The sequence below is a fragment of the Bidens hawaiensis genome, unplaced genomic scaffold (assembly GCF_021521415.1).
Source record: "Bidens hawaiensis isolate Kalapana, Puna unplaced genomic scaffold, B.hawaiensis_p1.1 tig00038477_1, whole genome shotgun sequence".
NCBI classification, from domain to species: domain Eukaryota; kingdom Viridiplantae; phylum Streptophyta; class Magnoliopsida; order Asterales; family Asteraceae; genus Bidens; species Bidens hawaiensis.
The window spans coordinates 16,925-28,223 of record NW_027505544.1 but is presented as its reverse complement, the minus strand read 5'-3'; the positions used below and the strand labels follow the sequence as shown (position 1 = coordinate 28,223).

The 11,299-nt window shown below is 36.7% G+C and overlaps 1 long non-coding RNA gene and 1 pseudogene across 2 annotated transcripts; one reads left to right on the top strand and one right to left on the bottom strand.

Annotated features, from left to right (window-relative positions):
* Positions 1 to 701: 701 nt before the first annotated feature.
* Positions 702 to 2,815, bottom strand: LOC143613839 (uncharacterized). The gene is made up of 3 exons (XR_013150192.1): positions 2,688 to 2,815; positions 1,667 to 1,744; positions 702 to 809 (listed from the first exon to the last, which is right to left on the bottom strand). It is a non-coding gene; the product is annotated as an uncharacterized LOC143613839 (long non-coding RNA).
* LOC143613838 (protein RMD5 homolog pseudogene) lies at positions 851 to 4,026 on the top strand (annotated as a pseudogene). Its single transcript, XR_013150191.1, has 2 exons — positions 851 to 1,732; positions 2,672 to 4,026. The product of XR_013150191.1 is annotated as a protein RMD5 homolog pseudogene (transcript).
* The last annotated feature ends 7,273 nt before the right edge of the window (positions 4,027 to 11,299 follow it).

Sequence of the window (11,299 nt, the reverse complement as noted above, 5' to 3'; positions counted from 1 at the left end):
AGAGTTAGTGAGATGCAAATAAAATTATTTAAAGGTTATGGAGTGCATGGGCATGCTCTCCTATTTATAGGAGAAGCATCCCATGCCTCTTTCTATTATATTTGGCCCAATGAATTCAACATTACATGACCTCATGCCCAAACATACATAAACAGACCGACAAGCTAATAGAATGCATCGTGAATAGATCAAACAAATAAAAAAAAGACTAATATACAAAACAGGGCCCTACACAACCTTTCAACTATTTTATCTCAATGGACTTCCATAAAAAAAACACTTAACGTCTTTAAGTGTTTTTCCGAAATTCAAACTGACGTTTTAGGACTTTTGATCGGAAGACAATACGGGTCGACTGATGAAAAATTTATCTCGAGTCGATGATTCAAATGACTTGATTTTTGTTAACCGGAAATTCAAACACCCAAATTAATACAGTGTTTCGTCATTTGGATCACTGTTTCGAGAAAAATGTTATATCAATGGCCGGCTCGTATCCTTCCTCCGATCAAAATTCGGAAAATAATTTAGAAGGTTGGACAATTGGCATAGATTTTTTAAAATTTAAAATTATTATCGCTCAATAAAAAAACAAACAAACAAACAAAAAATGTGAGATTATTTATTTATAATCTGTTTAAAATAAAATGCTGAAAACAAATAATAATAATAATAATAATAATAATAATAATAATAATAAACAAGTAAAATGGGAACCCTATCTAGGCAATTTCACAAAATTATATTAATCCAGAGATTTCCCAATTTTACACGCAAATAAATCCCCAACTCCATCTTTCGCCTTTTGCCTCCTGGTATGTATGTATACGTTTCTAAGAATAATAAGCAAGATTTCATTTTTGTCAATCTGTTTGTTTACTATAATCAATCAATCCCTGTTATCTCTCGATCTAGAACGTTCGTTATTCATTTACTCGGTTTTTAATTTAATTATATGTGTCTTTTATGAAATTACTGTTGAATCTGTGACGAAAATGATCATCAATTAGCGATTTGTAGGCTTGACTGAATCCTTAGATTATCGATTTCAGATTTGTAGATGCAACTGCAAATGTGTTATTTTGCTTGCATTTTGCATTTAAGATTTAGAGATTGAAACCCTAGGTTGGTTCAATGTCTATGTCTGGTTAATTGTGTGTATAACTAACTATAGGACCATATGGCTTATTTTACACACATTTTGAGTTATATAATTTGTTTTCTTATTATTAAGGTAATTGGTTCTTTATAATATCAGTGATTCGTGAACCGTTTGGCGGGAACTTCATTTATGTTCGTTTAATTAAACGAACGAACATGAAAACATGTTTCGTTCGTTCATTTATGTTCGTATATATTTCTTTGTGTTCATTTAAGTGTGTTCATATATGTTTGTATGTTCAGTTATGTTTGTTTATCTTTGTTCAATTATGTTCATAAATTGTTCGTTTAGATTTTAAACAAACGAGCATGAACACAAGTATATATGTTCGATTAAGTGTTCGTGTTCGTTTAAAGTTAAATGAATGAACATGAACATACCCTTGTTTGTGTTCGTTCGGTTCGATTACGGGTCTTAATATGAAAAGATGATGATTTTTAAGTTTTTTTTTTATCATATATGGTGTTACCTTTCTTAAATTATCTCAATGCTAAAGACGTTGACAGACAGCAGATTGCATCATTCTCTATAGCACTCAAATTCCTTCAGCAATCAGATCAGGACTATCAGGTAATCATATTTCTCTTTTAAAGTAATCTACTTTATTTTGTTTTTATGTCGGTCGAGTTTGAATTTGTGGGACCATTTGTTGTTTCCCGTCTTTAAATCAGTCTCACTCTCAATTATTTGGCCAAATATAAGATTCTATTCCAACCCTCAAATTTAGGTTCCTAAATGAATTGAACAAAGATGAACAGAGCATGTTTGTGTTTGTTCTTATAACTTTAACTGTTCGAACACGAAAAGTTAAATGAGCGGTGTTTTCTTTTCCGTGTTTGTGTATGTATGTTTGTTAACAGTATAAACGAATGGTTCTCGTACGTAATTGAACATAGATGAACGAACATAACTGAGTTAAAAATCAATTACGAGTTAATGTGCACGACCATGTGTTGAGCTTAAAAAAGTGATTAAAACTAGGCTATATTGTAATGGGTCGAAAAACTAATTAAAAGTAAGTGTGAACAACTAATGTAGACAAGCTAACTTGAGCAAACATAAACCAACGAACATAAACAGCCGAATATAAACTAATGTAATGAACAAACGAGACATGTGTTCATGCTCGTTCGTGTAACTAAATTAACAAAAAGTTTTGTTCATGCGCGTTTGTTTATTAAATAAACGAACGTTAACGAACTTCCCCCCGAACGGTTTACTGAATGTTCAGTCGTTTACAAGCCTACTAAAAATAATCTTTTTGACCTTTCAACTCATTTTTCTCTTAAATATGCAAAGTACTGATTTTTGCATAAAAAGATAAATAACATGTAGATTAGTTTATGATGAATCATTGACATTGATACATGAAAGTATTTGACTGTTTAACCAAAATAGATCAATTAACACAATAACACTCAAATAAAGTCACGTTTGAATTATTGAACAGATAAATAGTAGAGATTATCTTATGCGAATCATCAAAACAATATTGTTTTTGTTTGGTAGGTACTTATTATTTAACTAAGAAATCAAATCAAGAAGACGTATAATGGAGTTGAATTCTATCAAAGATGCATTTGACCGCGTCACAAAGAAGCAAAAAGTATCATCCTCAAAATCCCAAGAAGTCATTGACCAAATGACCCTAGAAATCCAGCAGGCATTGTCAAGAATTCAGCCAGCAACCCCTCAACCAGGTCAACCCGACCCCAACTCAATCCTTACCGAACTAAAGTCAAAGCTAAAACAAATAGCTCCACTCGGTCAACTCGAAGCTCCTCAAAAGGAACTAAACCTCGCATTGACCAAATACACGAAACTCCTCGAGAAACAATTCAATCCCGACATATCAAAGTCTTACCGAAACGTTGACTTTGACTTCCAAACAGTCAACCAGATAATCACTAACCACTTGTACCGCGAAAACATGTTTGACGTTGGCGATTGTTTTGTTAATGAGTCGCATGTCGAACCCGTAGTCGACAAGAAGTCCCACTTTCTTGAAATGTACCAAATCCTCGAAGCCATGAAATCCCAAGACGTGGGTCCTGCGTTAAACTGGGCCACTGTCAACCACGACAAACTCCAACAAAACGGGTCAGACATCGCGCTGAAACTCCACCGCTTACAATTCATAAAGATTCTCCAAAACGGGCATAGAGATGAAGCGCTTAAATACATCCGAACGCATATCTCGCGTTTTGCGAATCAGCATTTTCCTGAAGTCCAAAAACTAGTGGCGTCTATTTTGTGGGTCGGGAAGCTGGAGTCGTCACCGTACACTGAGCTTCTCTCACCGGCCCATTGGGACAAGCTGGCCCAAGAACTGGCCCAACAGTTTTGTACTCTTGTGGGCGAGTCGATTCAAAGCCCATTAAGTGTGACTATTGCAGCGGGAGCTCAAGGATTACCAACACTTTTGAAACTGATGAATGTGATGTCTGGAAAGAAACAAGAATGGCAGTTAATGAAACAGTTACCTGTCCCGATCGATTTGGATCAAGATTTTCAGTTTCATTCGATATTTGTGTGTCCTGTGAGTCGGGAACAGGCGAGTGAAGAGAATCCGCCAATGCTGATGTCATGCGGGCACGTGCTTTGTAAGCAGTCGATAACGAAGTTGTCAAAGAATAATAGCACGAGGCCGTTTAAGTGCCCCTATTGTCCCACTGAGGTTCAAGTTGGACAGTGCAGGAAGTTGTGTTTTTAAGGAGGTTGGTTGTTTGAAATGTGTTTATGGAATGTTTGACTTGTCTTGGTGGTGTGTCTTTTTTTTCTTTATTTGTTGCATGTAAATATAAGTTTTTATTTCGATGGTTATATTGCATCTGAATTTAGTATAATAAAGCATTGATTGGTTATCTAGATTTGTTTTGTAAAATATTGGGAATGTGTTGTGTTGGAACTAAAAATTTTCAAACCGAAAAAACCGAACCGAAACAAAAACCGACGATTAGGTTTTATGTTTTTATAAAGTTTTTCATGTAATAAAAACCGAACCGAATTCCTAAATTTTTGTTTTTTATATTTTATCTTTAGTAATTTTTAAGAATCTAATAAATATGCAACTCAAATGTTTTTGGTCAAATATATAATAGTCTATAATTTTATAATTAACAAAATTATTTATTCCTAAATTCTTTTATTTTTGCTAACTTTTTATTTCGGCTTAAAATTTTCAGGCTCAAATGGCAAAAATCGATAAAACCGAAACCGAACTGAAACTGAACCGAACCGAAACAAAAAAAAAAACCGAAAAAACAAAACCGAACGGTTTCAAAAATTCCAAAAACTGAAGTTTTGGTTTTCGGTTTAGTTTTAGCCTAAAACCGCACCACGCACACCCCTGGTTAGAACATCTTCAATTTTGAAGTCATTATTAGTCTATGGTTTTCCATCAAGTTTGATTTTTTAGAAACTTAAAGCTCAAAAACTTTTTGAAAGTTGTTGAAACAGTAAAAATACTGGGATGAACAAATGGTATCGAGGTACCGTACCATGTATTTTTATATCAATCAGGACATGCGGTACTCAATTTTTCTGAGTTTTTGGGACCAGTATGGTACCTGTATTTTAATTACTTTGCCTTCATACACTGGTACCTATACCTGTTTTTAGCGATTTTCAAGATAGGTATTTCCGTTATTAGCATGGTTCGATATTGAGCTTATCCTTAAAGAATGGGTGTCAATTAAATAGATTTCTTTCAGGTGTCTTCATTATAATAGAAAAAAGCTGGAACCACTAAACATATTTGATTTGGCCATGTTATTCTATGGTTTGCCACTGCTTATGATTATTTGACGAAATAACTTTTATAACAACAATTTTAAATATATTATTGTTATTATTCATATTACAATTATTATTATTATTATTATTATTATTATTATGGAGAAATAATAATCCTAATCGATATTTAGAATATTAAATAGTAAACAACTGTTTCATTATGATTAGAGGATATTCATATACTGATTTATTATTTGGGATGAACTATGTGACATGTGAAATGTCAATTACGTTCCATTTACCAGGAATTTGAATGTGACTAATTGAGTTTTAGTAACTTATAAAAATATGATTCATTAACTGATAATAATTCATACTCGTAATTTAACCAAAGATGTGTTTAACTTTACTTCCGTTGCCAACGGTACTATCTCCGTTCATAGTTTGGATTATTTAACGTTAGCAACGTCAGTATGTCACTATGAAAAATTATCGACCAACAGGTTGTAGAATGGATTGTTTAAATCCATTTTTCCTTATACGAGTGAACATCTAATAAAGAAAAAAATTCAATGTGCTTAAGGTAATTAATTGCCTACTCTGATGGCCCTCTTAACACACTAGCAGCCGCAAAACTGTTTGTAGCTATAAAAATAGCAACAAAGCATAAAATTACATTCTATGGAATGGTGGACAAAAGAACCATGTGACTGGTCTTGGAATGATTAATGTGTTGTTGATGTGGTCAAGAGAACTTATAGTTACATGAAATGGGAGATGACTGATTTACCATGTAAACATGCTGTGGGTGCTAATTGGAAATTTTTATTTGGACTTTAAAAATGGCAAGAACATGTGACATAAGTGTCAATGTCCTACAATCTTTACCCCACCACTACATCACACACCAGTTGGAAAACCAAAGAAAAAGCGAAGAGTCCGATCTAAATAGAAGACGATGCCGTTGTCAAGATTTTGCAAGAAATGGGCAAGTTGTTAGTTGTTCAAAGTGCAAAAACCGTAATGTGAGCAAAAACTTTGAAAGGGCAGGGAGGAACAAGTTCTAAACAGTTTTGTTGCTAATTTTTCATACTAATTATTCATGTTTTGTTTAATGCATGGTTAAGCCAGCTTTGGTATTATCTATAATGCTAAAGTCTATGTAGTTATGATGTTTGTAAAATATATGGTACTTAAGGTTTGAAATGCATATGTAGTTATGTTTGTAAAATATATGGTACTTAGGTTTGAAATGATTATGTGGTTATGTTTTGATGTGTTGCTGTTGCTAAGCCTGATATGCAATATATACAAAATAATTGGTATGTATAGATGCATGCTAAGTGTATGCTATTATTATATCAAGGAAACCATGCTACTAGCATATGAAACAATATGGTGAAATAGTCAAAAGTTCAAAATCACATATATAGAGCATGTTTTACAAGCTGAAATCACATAAACCATTCAATTCCAATATACACAAAGGTACAAAGCATAACCAGTAAAATCCTATAAATTCAAAATTTAACTCACTGGAAGAGGATAACAATTGAACCGACGGCTTTTGACTCATCACACAACTTATATACAATCCATTTACTTCTTTCTCATATTAATTTTCTATATAGTATATATCAATCTTGATTAAAAAAGCAACTTAACTACGACGCGTGAAGTGAACAAGTTTTGCTAGCAATCACTTAATTTTATATAGAAATTATCATTATAATCATTTCAAGAAACCAGAGACTGCAACTTTAATAATGTAAATTGCAATTATTGCTTGTATTTTAAGTTTAAATTTGGGAACATACTTCCCCACCACTTTGAATAATAATCTGAAAAAAACTTTTGCATTAAAAAACTTAAAATTACAGTTTAATTGGGTCACAAGCTGCTCCACATAATTGTTTGTTTTTATCTAATTATTGTTTTAAACCTTGTTTACAATCTTTCTATATAATAATTGAAGTGAAGAGACGTTGATGACATTCCCTTTTTGCGACATTTGGGACATCGGAACTAGACTCTGTGTTGTAGAGAAGGAGATGGCAACCCCCCCCCCCCCTTTTCTCATTCTTCTCGACATGGATATTGTTGATTCGGTTGTAGGAGATGACTCCCCCTCTGGCGTTACTCAGGTGGCGAGCAAAGAAAAATTGGCCTTGGTGTCAAAGAGATTGGTTGAGCTGGAGGCCGGTTGGATGGTGTCCTCCATTCCATCCACATCACTCAGTCTTACCACAATTGCTTTAAAATTGTTTTTATGACAAGAAAGAAATTACTAATAAACAAGTGTTAAGTAGAATCGGATAATATATACAATACAATGAAAAAAAAAAAAGAATTTCAAGTAAGATTTAACCATGACGCCTTCTCACACATTTGTACACTAAAGGCCGAAACAAATAATTTTATGTTTTCAATGAGAGTGCGATGGAAATTTAGAGAGATGGGGAACGTTTAGTTGGCCACTAAAATTAAAACCGTGAAGTTTTGGTGATTTGGGCCTAGAAAATTCGATATTGCTGGTTTGATTTTGTCCGTAGAAAAAAATAGTTTAGGTCTAAAGTCATGAATGTACCAAGAATTAATTTGTCTCACTCAACAGGACATTGAAGTCGACATTGTTTGGTTTTATGTCAAGTCAATTTGTTCTGATTAGAGAATTTCTCAACTTCATAATATTGAAAAATTTTATTTCTAAGATGGAAACATCAAGTTTAGAAAGATATGTTCTGTTATAAAATCCAAAAATTAACATTTGTTTAATGGACATAAGAACTCAAGTGAAGATTCAATTTCAAAAAGATTGTTGTCATTTGTGTAAAGAGTAATAATATATAGATTATGTAAATCATGTTTTATATGTATCGGTATCATTGGATTTCGGTATTTTCAATGAGAAATTGGTTTGTAAAATACTATTCTCCTGATCTTACTATAATAAAATCAACAGAAAGGTTGCCGTCATTAAACAAATTAAGAACCTAGTTTTAAAAAATTACAATCATGTGATGTGTTTCTTATTTTATTATAATATTTTATTTTACTTGGATTTAGATTTTGCTGAGTATGGATTTAATGCAACGTAGTTTTGTCATTTTCTTTTATCATATTATTTATACAAGTTGATGTGATCAACTAAGATCCATTATATCCCAAATAAAACCAAAACATTGTATATTCAAAATCATCTTGGACTCCAATTTTGGAATTTAGGAACAGCCCACAAAGTGATCGATAAAACAAAATAAAAGGTGACTAGCCATTTTCTAGATTAGATTCATGTATGCATTTCATACATCTAATGATGATACGCCCACGAGATAGCATTTGAAAATATATTCAATAACTATTTTGACCAACACAATTATTAAAGTTATCTTTTAATCAGTATAACCCAACTAATTAGATATAAGGTTCATGAAAATAAAAAATATGACAAGTTCTAAGGAGTTTCACCCGGTCATTTGCCACTAATATGAGATTAGCTATAAATATTTTCATAGATTTGGGGTGCGCTTATTATATCTCATTTTCGAAACTAAATATATCAGTATATATATAAATATAAATGTATGTAATAAATAGTGTTCTAAAGATGTTAGAAACTTAGAATTCCAGAAAATGCATATAATTGTCAAAAGTTGCAGGGAAAATGAGTACTTTTTAATTAAAATAATAAATAGAGTGAAGAGGTAGGTCCCAGCAGAGCCCAGTTGGACCCGCAAGACTCACCTTAAACAGGGACGTCTGCGCAGAGACCAACTGGATCCGCAGGACCAACCATGCTCAGAGAAGTGACGTCCTTACGCGCAGTATGCAAGCTGGTCCCGCAGGGAATGCCCCCCATGGTGAAGGACTCCGCCTGTTCCCGCAGCCTCGGATACAAGCCATGAGGGAAGGCCACCCGCGCAGCATGGCTACACGCACAAGGCACTTAGCTCTCAATCGTTCAGTGTCACCTGAAGGAATGAGCCAAGCCGGGAGCAATCTCGCACAGAGGCGGGAGGGGGAATACTCCCGCCCAAATAAGCCAGTCCGTATACTGAAGGATCTTTTACTGTACCTGACGAGGTATGGGCAAAAGATCTGATCAGAGATGCGACAGCTCACTGACAGCAGCATGGCAGACAGCACGCCACAACACTGTGACCAATAGCCGCCGCCTACCCACCAACTCCTGCCATACCACGTGCCTAGCCTGTAGTTGGCAGAAGAGGAAGAGTGCACGACACGCCTGCTCTGTGTCAGCCGCTACCTATCCACCACTCACAGGCAGGGCACGTGCATAGGTTACAGTTGGTAGCGTGTTGGGCCGGCTAAACCCCTTGGAAACCTACCTTCGGCTATAAATACCACAAATGGTATGATCATCGGATCTGATCATATCTTATTACATTATCATCATAATATACCTGATATCTGCTCTAGCAATCTCTTAATATACTTTTATATTTAAAGAGCAATCTAGTCTGATTCTCACGCCGGAGGGTGGTCACAAGGAGGAACCCCCCCCTTCTCAGTGACGAGCTCACGGTGTCTGTTTTGCAGGTTATCAGAAGAACCATCTTCCAAGGGTCTAACCCCTCGTGGGAAACATCTCTCCAACCCCCAGGTTACCAGTAACCTGCCCGGGGTCCGGTTAGTGTTTCTTCATTGGCGCCATCCGTGCATAAAGCTAGAACTACAATTTTCTCCAGTTTTTTCAAAACTTTATACAAAAGATGGTTAGAGAAATTCCGGTAACCACAACCCCAGCTATTGGGGGGAATACCGGCAACACAGTTTTTACAAACACTACTCCGGCTACCGAAGCCGGAGCAAGTGAAGTAAATTTTACGAACACTACCCCACTTACTAAAGCAGGGGCAAGTGCAGTAAATGACCGCCTACTGGGATCCACCGATACCCAGTTTGAAAAACGAAGACTCCCACGCCAGACTCTCGACGAAGTCAAGGCATGGGCGGAGGCACGACAAAAGGAATTCCAGGCTGAGTTGAACGAACGCTTGCGTTCCGTGCAACAGGCCGACGAATTCGAATACTGGGAGGATGACTCGGAGGAATCCGACTCCGACGCGAACCCTCGTCATAAGGCAAAAGGGAAGCGTAAAGAAACGGAAACCCAACCGAAAAGGCATGTTGGACAAGCCTTCAAACCAAAAAGCATAGATGGAAGTCCACGAGACTTCTCTAAAACGTTCAGACCAAACGTTACAAATGCAGGAACGTCCAAATTTGCAAGGGACATTGCTGAAGCAATTGCCCCGAAAAGTGCTAAACAAATGCCTAACATAGGCACATATGACGGCCTATCTGATCCAGACGATCATTTGAACAGGTTCATAGCGGGGGCAACCGTTAGCAATTGGACGGAACCCACGTGGTGTTACATGTTCCAAATGACGCTGATGGGGGCTGCTAGGGCTTGGTTTGATCGTTTACCGGTTAATCACATTTACGACTGGGCAGACTTCCAGCAGAAGTTTAGCCAACACTTCAGCCAGCAGCGAAAGTATACCGAGGAGCAATGGACAATCCTCAAATGCACACGGGAAGAAGATGAATCTCTGCCAAACTTCATCACTCGCTTCAACTCAAAGAAGTTAAGTTTGGGCAATATCAGCGAGGATCTTGTTCGCGCAGCCTTCATCCAGGGCGCGCAAGACCCAGAGCTTATCCGCACCCTAACGGGTAAAGATGGAATGCCATCCACATGGGATGGCATCATGACAGCAGCCAAACGCTATGCGGAAACGGAGAAGCAACTGGGTAGAGACCTTCCGCAGAACACAAACCTTTACACCCAGAGGACGAGAGAGGACAACGTCCTCACCGCCCGATTGAACAAAAAACGGAAGCAAGGCATTTGGCAGTCAAGGGTAAACTTTGACACCTCATCCGGCTTACAACACCGATTGGGTGAAAGGGATAATGTAAAGCCGCGCCGGAACCCCAGATGGACGCCACTTACCAAAAGCGTCACTGACATATTTGCTACTGAAGAGCTCCCATGGCCAAAGCCTCCAGAAATCCGACATCGTCACGATGCTGATCGGAGCAAGTACTGTGACTATCACAGAACAAAAGGCCACAACACTGAAGAATGCATAGACGTAAAAGACATGGTCGAAACATTCGTCAGAGATGGGACGCTCGCGCACCTCGTGGCGAAATAAAAGCTAAGCAGGCAGGTGCGTGTGGAATCACGGCTGGGGTAAACACGAATAAAAAATCAGCTTCAATAGACTACATGCTGCGTAAAGAACGAGATCCCGAAACAGGTGCGTGTCGGCTCGATGGCGCTCCCATCCCAACAACATGGAAGGGAGCTCATTTACACAGTTTGCATGTAAATCAATTCCAATTTGTAAAGAAAAGGCCAAGAGCCAC